We start from the raw sequence: 14,754 nt of genomic DNA on the forward strand, positions 1-14,754 counted from the left end.
AGGACTGTCACGCTGAGCACTGGAGCACCTCAGGGCTGTGTGCTCTGACCACTCCTGTTCACGCTTCTGACCCACAACTGCATCACCAGACCCAGCTCCAACAGACTCATCAAGTTTGTAGATGACACGACAGTAGTTGGACACATAAGCAAAAAAACCATGAGTCACACTACAGAAGAGGTAAAATATCTGTGATATGCTGTAGATTAACAACCTGAGTCTCAATGTGGACAAGACAAAGGAGATAATCATGGACTTCAGGAGGACCAGATATGAGAATAGCTTGGTGGTGGAGAGAGTGGAATGAACCTAGTTCCTTGGAGTCCACTTAAGCAGTTACCTATCCTGATCACACAGCATCTCCAATGTGTAAAAGCGACTGCTCTTCCTGAGAAGACTGAAAAGTGGGCAAGGCTATGGTCACCATCATGTCAGCCTTCTACAGTAGGTCTATCAAGAGCTTCCTGGCCGTCTGCATCAACGTTTGGTCAGTGGGTGTACAGAATTGGATCAGAGGTCAATTCACAGGAGCTTAAGAGTGGTAGAGAGGATCATTGGGGTCTCCCTCCCCCTAAATGATCTCATCTACTGGAATCATTGTTTGAAGAGAGCTTGCAAAATCAGTAGCATCTTTCAGCTACTCCCATCAGGGAAGGGATACAGAAGTATGAGAGTCAGCAACACCAAGCAAAGGAACAGCATCTTCCCACAAGCTGAATGACTGAATGTACTGCTCAGGCAAACTACTGTTTATTAAACAATATTTATTTATTTTTATATATGTATATATTATTTGCATATGTATCGTTTATCTGTAAGTGCGTAATGTCTAGATATATGTTTGCATGTTTTTGCTCCAAGGACTGGAGAGCTCTGTTTCGTCCGGTTATATTTGTACAATCTGATGATAATGAACTTGAACAAAGCATTTTGGAAGGTCAGACATGAAGGCAAAGTACATGGTTAAGTGCAAGATATTTAACAATGTGGAAAAACAGAGGTCCAAATCCATAGAGCTCTCAAGGTTGCCACACAGATTAATAAGATAGTTAAGAAAGCTTATAGTACACTGACTTTCACTCATCGGGGGACTGAGAACATGTTACAGCTCTATAAAACTCAGATTCGACCACACTTGGAATTTTGTGTTCAATTCTGGTCACGTCATTACAGGAAAGATGTGATAGTTTTGGAGAGAGTATGGAGAAGATTAATCAGGATGTTGTCTGGATTGGAGAACATCATATAAGTCAAGGCTAACAAAACTGGGCCTTTTCTCTTTGGAGTGAAGAAGTGAGTTAATAGAGGTCGACAAGATTATGAGAGGCAGAGATAAGGTGGACAGCAACCCTTTTCCCAGGAAGTCAGTAGCAAATACCAAAGGATATCTGTTTAAGATAAGCAGATGAAAGTTTAGGGGAGATGTCAGGCAGAGGCATTTTACACAGATAGTAGTGGGTGCCTAGAATGCATTACACATGTGGTGGTTGAAGCTGGTATAGTCGGGACATTGAAAATGCTCTTAAGAGATTCTTTAAGGTGGGATATGATTGGGAAGGGAAGGTTGAGAGTCACTGATCGAGACCCAATTGTTACTGAAATATTTTGCTTGAGAAAAATTGTCATCAGCCCATTTCTTTGGAGTTCTGAAACCGTGCATATAACGAGTCAATTAGGTACTATTAAAACAGTGGTTTTCAAACTTTTTCTTCACATCCACATACCCCCTTAAGCAATCCCTTACTAATCATAAAGCAGCAAAGGCATAGGGATTACTTAAAGTGAGATGTGAGTGGAAAGAAAAAGGTTGAGAACCACTGGTTTAGATTGTTGAGTAGGTTTAGAGAGGTTGACACAACATCATGGGCTGAGGGGCCAATACTGTGCTGTAATGTTCTATGTTCTAAGTCCAATTTGTGAATGTTCTAACAGATTTTGACCAAGTTGTGTTTCAATGATAAAGGCCATGGATGCTGGTTAAGAACAAAATGTATTGTGTGAAACTCAGACTTTCAAACCAGTGAAAGGAAATTCTGAAGTGTCACTGTTTCATATTTGGATTTTTTAAATATTGATAAAAGAAAGGAACCAAAATATCTATTGATCTTTCTGATTGTACAATGAACAGGGATTCATCAATACATTTTTTAGATTTTCAGATTTATTGCCAGAGTACATACATGAAATCACATACAACCCTGAGATTCTTTTATCTGAGGGTGAGGCAGAATTACTACTTATTGGTAGTGCAAAAAAAGTACAAGGTATATACATGTAAACAAATAATAAATGTAAACAAACTGACTGTAATACAGAGAGAATAAAGAAAACCAATTAAGTGCACAAGTCAGAGTCCTTTAATGAGTCCTTGATTGAGTTTGTTATTGAGTACTCTGATGGTGGAGGGGTAGCAGCTCTTCCTGAACCTGGTGGTGTGAGTCTTGTGGCACCTGCACCTCTTTCTTGATGGCAGTAGCGAGGACAGAGCGTGTGCTGGGTGATGTGGATCCTTGATGATTGTTGCTCAATCATGGCCTGTGATATCCTGGGCTGTATCCACTACATTTAGCAGGGCTTTATGCTTAAGGGTATTGCTGTCCCCATGCCAGATCGTGATGCAGCAGGTCAACACACTTTCCCCCACACATCTGTAGAAATTTGCCAGGGTTTCTGGTATCATACCAAACCTCTGCAAACTCCTGTAGAAGCAGATGCGCTCACATGCTTTCTTCATGATGCCATTGGTGTATTCAGTCCAAAAAATATCCTCCAAGATAGTGACTCCCAAGAACCTAAATTGCTCACCCTCTCCATCTCTGATCCCCCAATGATCACTGGATTGTATACCTCTGGCTTTCCTTTCCTGAAGTCAACAATTGGCTTCTTGGTTTTGGTGACATTGAGTGTAGGGTTGTTGTTGGTGCACCAGCCAAATTTTCAATCTCCCTCCTGCATGCTGACTCATCCTGTCAGCAAATTTGTAGATGGTATTATTGTTGTACTGAGCCACACAGTTGTAGGTGTAAAGTGAGTAGAGCAGGGGGGTAAGAACACAGCCCTGCGGTGCTCTGGTACTGATAGAGATTGTGGAGGAGAAGATCTTATCAATCTTCACTGATTGTGGTCTGGAGGTGAGAAAATCTAGGATTCAATTACACAGCGGAGTGTTAACTCCCAGGTGTTGGAGTTTGCTGATCAGTTTTGAGGAGATGATGGTGTTAAATGCCCAATTGTAATTGATAAAGAGCATCCTGATGAATGCATCTTTACTGTCCAGGTGTTCCAGGGCTTTGTGTAGAGCCAGTGAGATAGCATCCGCTATCTGGAACTTATCCATGTCACCATTCAGACAGGAGCTGATATGCTTCAACTCCAGCCTTTCTAAACACTTCATCATTGTTGATGTGAATGCTACTGGTCGATAGTTATTAGGCCAGGTTACTGCACTCTTCTTGGGCACTGGTGTGATTGATGCCTGTTTGAAACCAGTGGGTACCACGCCTTGCTGGAGTGAAATATTGAAGATATCCTTGAATACCTTGATAAGTTGGTCAGTACAGATTTTTTTTAACTTGGCCAGGTACTCTGCCCAGGCCGGATGCTTTCCTCGGATTCACTCTCTTGAAGGCAGCACATACGTCATCCTCAGAAACAGACAGGATGGGATTATCGGGGGTGCACAGGGGTAGTTCTTCACTGTTACTGTCATCAAATCGTGCGTAGAAAGCGTTGAGTTCCTCTGAGCGTGAAGCTTTGTCATCTGCTACTTCACCGGATGTGGTTTTGTAACAGGCTATGGCATTTAGGCCCTGCCTCAACTTTATGTAATTCTACAGTCTTCATGAAATCAAACATTGCAAAATGCTTCATAAAACAAGCTGAGTACAACTGATATAGAAGGAAAAGATTGCATTGTTGAATTAATGATGATGCAGTTTCACCAAACTTTGGGTGGGAAATGGGATTGGTCATGGCCATATCTAAGTTGAGCTGAAATACCATATACGCCAGTGCATATGCAGTCCTTGAACTTTAAAAAGGACATTCCAAAACCAGGGGTCGACTTATACACCAAGTACAAAATCCGAGCCTTAAGAGCAAAGTCTTAGTAACCCCCGCAGGGTCCATCCACCCAGACTGACTGCCATTCGTTGTGTACAGGCTTTAATCAGGAGGTTTATTTTAAAATATGCTAATAAAATTTAAACCTTTACTGAGTAATTTGCTTTTAAAATGTCGTGAATTATTATATTAAATGTGCCTAGCAGCAGCACTCCACGGGTCAGCAGTTAAGTGCCTGACTTGGGGTCATCTTATACAGCAAGTATAGCTTAAAACCTACATTGTAGGTGGAAATTCAGGGGGTGTCTTATACAGAGTCATCAAGGTAAATCCTTGATAAAGGCCCATGAAGTAAATTAATATTAGAAAGAGTTTTCAGAGGGAAAATGAAGAGAGATGGACAATCTGCATTTAATTTATTTAAATTTCCTGAAAAACTCTTCTGAGAAGTTCCTTTTAATATCATTATCAATCTCTTGAACCATACTTACTTTTCAGTGATCACTTTCCAAAATATGACATTTTCATTGCATCAGCTGCCCAGGTATTATTGTGGTCCATTGAGAATTCTATCATTTCAATCTGTGCTTATTCTTATCACTTTCAATCCTGTTCCAAACCAGCTAATTATTCCATTTATTTTTAACATTCAATCAACTGGCAGGAACAAACACTTATAAGTCCACTCAGATATTCATTGTTCTGTGGAAAGGAAATAAGCTCCGTTATTCCTGTTTTGAGCTTGCTAATTTTATACTTCTGTCGTTATATTTTCCACCCAGAATACCAGTTATATAACCTGTTTATGTTTGCCTTTTACTGCACTCTCAGAATTTTAACAACCAGATAACATGGAGACACACATTCCTTTGGCATCGGGTGAAGTGCCAGAAGACTAGAGACTGGCTCATTCTATTTCAAAATGGTGGCAAGGACAAGCTAGACAATTATAGGTCAGTGAGCTTGATATCAGTTGGCAGAACATTTCTGGAGGGGATTCTGAGGGAGAGGATCTACCAGCATTTAAATAGGCTAAGGTTGATTTGAGAAGTCAACATGGCTTTGTTAGCTGAAAATAGTGTCTCTCAAATCTGATCGAACTTTTCAAGAGGACTGATGTGGACAGGACATTAGATAGTGTACATACAGTACAATATACTACAATATAGAGGTAGTGAACTGGATTCAACATTGACTATATGAGAGAAGCCAGAGAGTAGTGGTGGATGATTGCATTTTGGAAGGACAAACCAAAGAAGGACTTGCATGGTAAATGGTAGGGTCCAGAGGAATGCAGTAGGACAGAGGGATTTGGGAATACAGATACATAATTCCCTGAAAGTGGCATCACAGGTTGACAAGTTTGTAAAGAAGTCTTTTGGCATCTTGGCCTTAATAAATCAAAGTGGGGGTAGGAAGGGTGAGGAGGTCCAGCAAGGAGAGTTCAGGGAGTTAGGCGCTAGGTTGAAGGACAGGACCTCCAGGGTAATGATTTCAGGATTGCTACCTGGGTGGGCCACGTGCTAGTGAGATTAGAAATAGGAGGATGATGCAGCATAACAAGTGGCTAAAAACAGGAAGGAGGAGGTTGCTGCATAATTCGTCTCTCTTCCAGGGAAGAACGGTTCTGTACCGACGGGATGCAATGCATCTGAACTGGAGGGGAAAGGTTTGCTAGGGCTGCTCGGATGGGTCCCCTCTTTGCCTCTCTCCAAACATTACATTGTCTTTCTCAGGTAGTTCAGCTGTGCCCTGCTTCACATATTGGGCTCTTCCTAACAACGCTGCAACTTGTAGCTAGATCCACAGATGCAATAAAAATGAATGGAGGTAATTTTGTAGTTGAATTGGTCAGTGAAAATCCTATCTGGATATCCCAGAAATTGGCCCTGGAACTTGAGTAACGTCGGGTAGAACCTTGACATCATGCATTGTCAGTAGTGTGTGGTGGAATGTCTTCCAAGTCCAGATCCCAGAAATCACACGGCTAATTGTAAAGCTTGAACTTGTCAGAATAAATTAATTTTAATTCGCATTGCATTCCGCTGGATCCAAAACAGAATACTGGAAAAACAAACAGATGCTGCTTGTCCCAATCAATTATTCCAGCATTGTTCTCAATTCAAGCATTTACAGTCTCTTTCATCTTCTTGTTTTCAAGGTAAACCCTTTGACCGAAGTACAAAAATGGAGTCCACACTGCCACTGGTCAGCAGTTCTTTCAAGAGTGTTGAAAGTGACATGACGTGATAATTTAGACATTCAAAACCAAGTTATTAAGAGTCAGTGCAACAAAATTTACTAAGATTGCAGACATTCTCATTTATTATTGTACAGGAGGTCATTATTTGGTACATTGGGACCACGTCAACTCTCAGCAGAGCAATTCCAGTAATCTAATTTCCCCCTCCTTTATTCTTCATTACCTATTCTCTTACCACACTATCATCCTTATCTACATACCCACAGGGGTCATTTAAAACATACAATTAAAATATACCCATCTTTGAGATTTGGGAAGAAACCAGAGGACCCAGCAGAAGGCCACCCAGAGGAAGCCCACCCAGTGGAAGCCCACACAGCGGAAGCCCAGCCAGTGGAAGGCCACCCAGAGGAAGGCCACCCAGTGAAAGGCCACCCAGCGGAAGATCACCCAGCGGAAGGCCAGCCAGCGGAAGACCACCCAGCGGAAGGCCACCCAGTGGATATAGAAACTCCCCATGGACAGTACTTGGGGCAGGAACAATGCAGGTTCCTGGAGCTATTTGTGGTGTTAACTGCTGCATCACCAAACTACTCACATAACAACAGAAGAAGCACAATGAAAAGTCCATTTCAGACCATTTAAAATAAGTGAATACTGTCCGACATGGATTGGAGATTAATTTCTGAAATTTACCTAAGATCTGTAGTTATGCAGGTGATACTTTGGCCAATGTAAATCTACTTACTTAAGTGCCAATCTTATGAACTAAACCAGCAACAGATTGAAACAGAAACAACCAGATTATTTTGATGTTTGCTTAAACGTGTTTACTGCACACATGATGTTGGCATCTTGCTGGACAGAAATGTTCCATTCAGATCAGGTGTATGAAACAAGATCTGATCTTTAGTAATCTCCAGTACCAAGGAGAAGTACAGCCCAGCTTCACAATGGCTCATAATGATTCCACATCTGCTAAGACAGAGTGAAATGATACAAAACAGGAGAAATGTCAGCAATGAAATCTATTCTTGCAAGCTCTTTTTTTTAGACCCAGCATTCTTTGGAACAGGGGCACAAAAAAACCCCAATAGAAAATAAACAATAAATAGTTTCTTACACTGACAGCAATGCCAGCATATATTACATCCCATGTCAATCTCAATCCCCAGACTAAAAATGCAAACTCCAGTTGCTGATCTATTGACTATATTACTATATTCTGTGAAGCAAGAAAGTCTGCAGATACTGTGAATGTAGTTAATACACAGCAGAAGAAACTCAGCGGGTCCTACAGCATCCACAGGAGGCAAAGATATCAACCAACATTTCTGCCTGACCTCTTTGTCAAGGTAACTATATTTCTGGATTGCCTTTACCTCATCAAGCCCATCAAAGGCTTCCAAGTTCATTAGGAGAAGCAACCACCTGCCCTTTGACCACATGTAATTGAGGCACTACCTTGCTAATACCATAAAGGACAACTATTACCCTGGGCATGTGCTCTCCTTGACATCCAGCACTTCTTGGTTCAAGAACAGGTGTCTTCTAACAGCCATCTGGTTCTTGAAACTCCCCATAACACTCATACCATAACACTACTCCAATAACATAAACTTAAAGAATACACAGATTCCACCTGGATAGCCTTAAACGTACAGTAACTGCTTGAACATTGATTTTTCCAATTTTAGATCATCTGAATGTTTCAGCTCTTCTTTACCCATTCACTGACCATTTCTACCCATGGATGCTGTCTCACCTGCCATTCAACAGCTCAATGTTGGCTCAAGATTCCAGTATCTGCAGTCTTTGTGTTTTTGCCATAAAAGACCCATCTGTACGATTGCACAGCACATTTTTTTTTAAATACCAGCCAATCATGAATCACTTAAGTGAGTCAGAACTTTTCTGGCACAGGATTTTCAAATAAAGGAAAGCATGAAGATACGAGAAACATTGATGTTACATAGTGATGCAAGATTACATCATCAGAATTTTAAATACCAACATGGACATGCAGATCATAGCAGATCATTTTCATAACGGCAGTGGAAGGTAGGGCAAAGCAAGGCTGATGAGCCTTGTGGATATATCCTTAAAGATAAACTAAGAACTGAGAAATGAAAACCAGGCATAGTGCAGCCTTTAAATGTGAAACCATGTTTATGGGAATATCCCCAAATACAATCACTTTAATTAAGATCAAAACAAATTAATACTTCAAGTAAGAAACAAAAACATTGAAAACACAATGTGGGTCCAGCCGTGTAATGTCATGAAATGTGCAAACAATGGAGGGGTTTCTGAGTTGGGTCTCTTTCCATTTTATTGCTCCTTTCTATTTGTTTACAAGAATTCTTTTTAAATTATATCAATGTTTAATTATTAGGTCATAATTGTAGAATCACTCATGTACAAGAGCCACTATGAGATTTAGCATTGTGCCAGCTTAGATTCAAATGCCAAGACACTCAGCATTGAGAGTTGCAGATCATTCTTAAATTGCTAATGTATATAAGTTTATGAAACCCAATTCCAAGTATATAGTTCTATCATGTGGAACACTGCATTTGAATAAATACACAAAAGTGCTGGAGAAACTCCATAGAAAAATAGAATATTGCAGCACCAAAACAGGCCCTTCAGCCCTTCTAGTCTCTGCTGAACCATTTTTCTGCTGAGTCCCATTGACCTGCACGCAGTCCATAGCCCTCTCCCATCCTGTCAAATTCTTCTTAAATGTTAAAAATTTAGGTCGAATTCATCATTTCAGCTAGCAGCTTGTTCCACACTCCCACCACTCTCTGTGTGAAGAAGTTCTCCCTAAACCTTTCCTCTTTCACTCTTAACCCATATCCTCTGGTTTGTATCTTGCCTACCCTCAGTGGAAAAAAGCCTATCTACATGTACTCTGCCTATCCCTCTCATAATTTTAAATACCCTATCAAATCTCCCTTCATTCTTCTATGCACCAGGAAATAATGTTCTAACCTGTTTAACCTTTCCATGTAACTCAGTTCCTGAAGTCTGGCAACATTTAGTAAATTCTCTCTGCACTCTCTCTGTCTTATTGATATCTTTCCCGTAGTTAAGTGTCCAAAATTGCACACAATACTCCAAATTTTAGCATAACATCCCAACTGCCAAAAGTTCTCTTTACAACCCTATCTACCTGTGATGCCACTTTCAGGGAAATGTGTTTCCGTATTCCCAGATCCCTTTGTTCCTCCACACTCCTCAGTGCCCGACCATTCACTATGTATATCCTTTCTTGGTTTGTCGTTCCAAAATGCAATACCTCTATCAAATCTCCCTTCATTCTGCATTGAAATTCCATCTGCCATCATTCAGCCCATTTTTCCAGCTGATCCACATCCTTCTGCAAGCTTTGAAAATCTTCTTCACTGTCCACAACACCTCCAATCTTAGCATCATCTGCAAACTTGCTGATCTAATTTACCACATTATCATCCAGATCATTGATATGGATGACAAACATCAATTTTAGACATACAGCACTGTAACAGGCCATTTCGGCCAACATGTCCATGCCACTCAATTACACCCAATTAACCTACAACCCCTGGCACAATTTGAAGGGTGGGAGGAAGCCAGAGCCCCCATGCAGACATGGAGAGAACATACAAACTCCATACAGACAGGACGGTATTCGAACCTGGTCCCAATCCTTGGCGCTGTAAAGGTGTTGCATTAACTGCTACACCAACCGTTTCACCCATGGTCCAACCACCAATCCCCGAGGCACACCACCAGTCACAGGCCTCCAGTCTGAGAAGCAAGCATCTACCATTACTCTCTGGCTTCTCCCATCCAGCCATTGTCGAATCCAGTTCACTGCTTCACTATGACAGCGAGCACTTCCTCCTTATTAATCTTTTCGTTCCATGACCTCACTGCTTGTTTTTCTTACTTTTCATGACCCTGTGCCAGCTTCCTGAGTGAATACTGTTGAAAAAAAACCAGTTTTTCTTTCCCCATCTCTTTTGGCTCCATACAAAGCCAACCACTCTGATCTTCGAGGGTCCAATTTTGCCCTTTACAATTCTTTTGCTCTTGATATAATGTACCTGTACAAACCCTCAGAATTTTCTTTCACATTCTCTGTGAAAACAATCTTATGTCTTCCTTTCGCCTTTCTGATTTCCTTCTCAAGCATTTTCTTGCATTTTTCTACTCCTTATTTGCACCTTGTTGCCCATACCTGCTAAACACTCATTCTTTTGAACCAGATCCCCAATATCTCTCGAAAACCAAGGTTCCCTTTAATCCCATCAGGAACATAAAAACTCTCAAAAATTCATCTTTAAAAGTCTTCCTCTTACACATCCTTGCCTGAAAACAACTTATCCCAATCTACGCATTCTAGATCCTTTCTCATTTCATCAAAATTAGTCTTTCTCCAATTTAGAATCTCAACCCAAGGCCCAGACCAATCCTTCTCCAGAATTAACTTGAAACTAATGGTTTTATGGTCCCTGGACCCAAAATGTTCCCCTACACATACTTCTGTCACCCGTCCTGTCTCGATCCCTAATAGGATGTGGTGTACCTGGATTTTCAAAAGGCCTTCGATAAGGTCCCACACAAATGACTGGCATGCAAAATCAAGGCTCATGGGATTGGGGGCAAGGTATTGATGTGGATTGAGAACTGGCTGGCAGATAGAAGACAGAGAGTTGGGATAAACAGCTAATTTTCTGAGTGACCAGTGGGCTGCCAAAGGGATCTGTTCACAATTTACATTAATGATCTAGATGAGGGGATTGGATGTAATATCTCCAAATTTGCAAACAACACTAAGCTAGGAGGGGTTGAGTGCACTGAAGAGGGGCTCAGGAAGCTCCAGTGTGATTTGGATAAATTGGGGGACTGGGCAGACACATGGCAAATGCACTACAATGTGGATAAATGTGAGGTTATCCACTTTGGTAATACAAACCGGAGGGCAGATTACTATTTGAATGGCAATAGATTGGGAAATGGGGAAGTGCAGAGAGACCTAGGGGTTCTTGTGTACCAGTCACTGAAGGCGAGCATGCAGGTACAGCAGGCGATTAAAAAGGCAAATGGTATGTTGGCCTTCATATCAAGAGGGTTTGAGTATAGGAATAAGGATACCTTACTGCAGCTGTACAGAGCCTTGGTGAGACCACACCTGGAGCATTGTGTGCAATTTTGGTTGCCTTATCTGAGGAAGGATGTTCCTGCAATGGAGGGAGTGCAGAGGCGATTCACCTGGAATGGCAGGAATAACATGAGGAAAGATGCACAATATGGGATTGTACTCGCTGGAGTTTAGAAGATTGAGAGGGGATCTCATAGAGACATATAAAATTCTGGCAGGACTGGACAGAATGGATGCGGAAGGGATGTTTCCAATGTTGCGGGAGTCCAGAACCCGGGACCATGGTTCGAGGATAATAGGACCGAGATGAGGATGAATTTCTTTACCCAGAGGGTGTTGAATCTGTGGAATTCATTGCCACAGAGGGCAGTAGAGACAGGTTCATTGATTATATTTAAGAGGGAATTAGATATATTTATTCAGTACAAGGGAATTAGGGGTTACGGAGAGAAGGCGGGGACGGGGTACTGAACTTTAAGATCAGCCATGATCTCATTGAATGGCGGAGCAGGCTCAAAGGGCCGAATGACCTACTCCTGCTCCTATTTTCTATGTTTCTATGTAGGCGATCCAGTATTGCACATTTGCTTTTGGTACCTTTACATATTGATTTAGGAAATTCATTTTGTGTGTGACATTCTTTAATACAGTTTAAAGTGGTACATAGAATACACATGTCAAAAGTTTAACTATTTCACTTTTATTTTGATGTTGATCCACTGTTTCAAATGTAAAATTTATGAGGCCTCTCTGATTCATATGTTTTGGGAATGCCCAGAAATAAAAGATTTTTGGGAACAAATTTTCCATACTTTATCAGAGATTCTAAGGATTAAAGTGCAAGCTTATTTGGTTATTCTCAACAGGAAAATATTTCCTTGAACTTAATTCAAAAAAAGAATTGTAGCCTTCACTTCTTCGATATTCTGACGAGCAATTTTAATGAAGCGGAAAGACAGTTTACCACTAACTCAGATGCAATGATGTTATGTCTGTTTCATTTTGTATTCATATGAGTGAGTTCTTAGACAACACATGGATGAAGGAAAAGGTTCTTTACTTTAAAGTTGTTGTAAACAGCACCATGAGGCAGGCCATGAGCAATTTGCATACTGTGTGTCAACCCCCTGTTGGCAGCCAAGTCTAATCAAACAGTAACTATAATCAAGGCCTTGCTAGTGGTCATGAAACCACAATCACTATCATTACATCTCCCTTTCTTAAAACAAAAGTAGCTTACTTGTAACTAACATGTTTTCTTTGTATAACCCTGCAATTTTAACTTTAACAGCAGGAACTTACATTTTCATTATTATCAACATTTTAACATTTTGTAAACTTGTTTTGTGTGCTCACATTTACATACACTAAAACGAAGAGCAAATGAGATAGCATTACTTCATTCTATAACAGGAGTCTTGAAATTTGCTCAATGAGTCTCTTCGGAGGATTCACGTGTCTTGACGATCTCCTGATTGATTGTCTTTGAATCTTTGAAGACGATATCTTCTCAGATGTGTATCAGGTTGTTCAACAGTATCTGTCTTTCCATCCACTGTGGCTGCTCCCATTTGAAGATCTTCATGATTTTTTTGCAGAACAGCACCTTCATTTGTCTGAATGGTGTATGATCTTGGTTGGACTTCACTAAGGACAGTTCCCTTCTGAGTCCATAAGTTTGTTTGGACTTTTAGCCTTACTTAGTCACCAGTGTGGAGTTGCGGTAGGTTATTTGTTCATCTGTCAAAATAATACTTTTGCTTTTCTTTCTGTTGTTCTTTGAACGTTCTCACTTTCTTCCCCTCTTTTGTTTTTAGGAGGTTCTCCTGAATGGGTAGGTTTGACCCATAAGGAGTTGTGCTGGTGACATACCACACTCGAGCAGCATTATGTGGTATACTAGCATGGTTTGGTAGAAGTCTGTTCCACTGTCTTTTTCCTTGTTCATCAGTCTGTCTGTACTAATTTTTTCCACTAGACCATTGGACTGTGGAAAATGAGGACTTGAAGTGGTGTGTACAAAGTCCCACTCTTTGGCAAACTGTCAGAACTTTAAATTGCAAAACTGGGGTCCATTGTCTGTGAAGACCTCACTTGCCACACCATGTCTGGAGAATATGGCTTTCATACCTGTTATTACAGATTCTGCAGTGGTGTTGTTCAGTTTACACACCTCTGTATATAGGAAGTAATAGTCTGTGATTACAAGATAGTCCTTCCCTTGACATTCAAATAGGTCAGCGCCTACCTTCTGGTAAGGTCTGTATGGTGCTGGGTGTGGCTTTAGTGGTTCTGCAGGATTGCTTGCTTAATATTTGCAGCATATAGTTTGACACTTCATTTGCTATATCATTGCTGATTCCTGGCCAGTACATCACTTCTCGTGCTCTTTTCTTACACTTTTCAATTCTGAGATGTTCTCCTTGGATCCTTTTTAGCATCTCTTTTCTCAGACTCTTTGGGATAAGGATTTTGCTTCCTTTGTAGATGATGTCTTCAACCACTGATAGTTCTGCCCTGCAGTTCCAGTACTCTGAAACATCAGGTGACTAGTCCTGCTTCATGTTGGGCCATCCATCCAAGATGTTTTTTCTCAGTTGTCTCAGTTTGTCTCAGACTTTATGAGCTCCATTTTTGCATCTGATATGGGCAGTGCACTTGTGATCATGTCCACGAAGGCATTCACGTCTTCATCCATTTTAGTGTTTGTGGGCTCTCTTGTGTCAACAGCTCTAGACAACGTGTCTGCTGTGTACATTAGCTTACCAGGAGTGTACACCACATTCAGTGTATAGTGTTGCACCCTAATCATCATTTCTTGTATTCAAAATGGACATTCATTTAATGGCTTTTGAAACAATGCAATCAAGGGCTTATGGTCAGTCTCTACACTGATTGCTTGTCCTGACGCAAACTGATGAAATCTTTCCGAGGCGTTTGTGATGCTGAGCAATTCCTTTTCAATTTGAGCGTATCGCGTCTCCGCATCTGTCATTGAGTGTGATCCATACACAATGGGTTGCCAGTCATATTTTTACAGAAGAACTGCACTGAGCCCACTATGTGATGCATCTGATGAAATCTTGATGGGTCTCGCTGTGTCGTAAAACCTCAGAACTGGTTCCTCTGTGACCAGTTTCTTTAGTTCCCTCCATGACTTTTCATGCTCATGATTCCACTCCCATTCAATGTTCTTTTAATTTTCTCAATAGAGCCATCTTTTCTGAGAGTTTGGATATGAATTTACCCATATAGTTGACCATTCCATTAAACCTCTATATTCTTTTTGCATTGTGGCCTTGGCATGTTCCCAATGGTGGACACTTTTCTGAGATCT

General features: G+C 40.9%; 1 protein-coding gene across 12 annotated transcripts in view; it reads right to left on the reverse strand.

The window, feature by feature from the left end:
* The window catches only part of dbn1 (drebrin 1), a 429,629-nt gene that overhangs the window by 219,043 nt on the left and 195,832 nt on the right, over positions 1-14,754 (reverse strand). Inside the window, exon 1 of one of the 12 annotated variants that reach the window (XR_011345016.1) lies at positions 4,554-4,705. The exons of the other annotated variants lie outside the window; for them this stretch is intronic. The gene's annotated coding sequence lies outside the window, so the exon portion shown is untranslated. Of the gene's footprint in view, positions 1-4,553; positions 4,706-14,754 lie in introns of those variants that run through there. 12 annotated transcript variants of the gene reach the window in all.

The sequence above is a fragment of the Narcine bancroftii genome, chromosome 9 (genome assembly GCF_036971445.1).
Source record: "Narcine bancroftii isolate sNarBan1 chromosome 9, sNarBan1.hap1, whole genome shotgun sequence".
NCBI lineage: Eukaryota > Metazoa > Chordata > Chondrichthyes > Torpediniformes > Narcinidae > Narcine > Narcine bancroftii.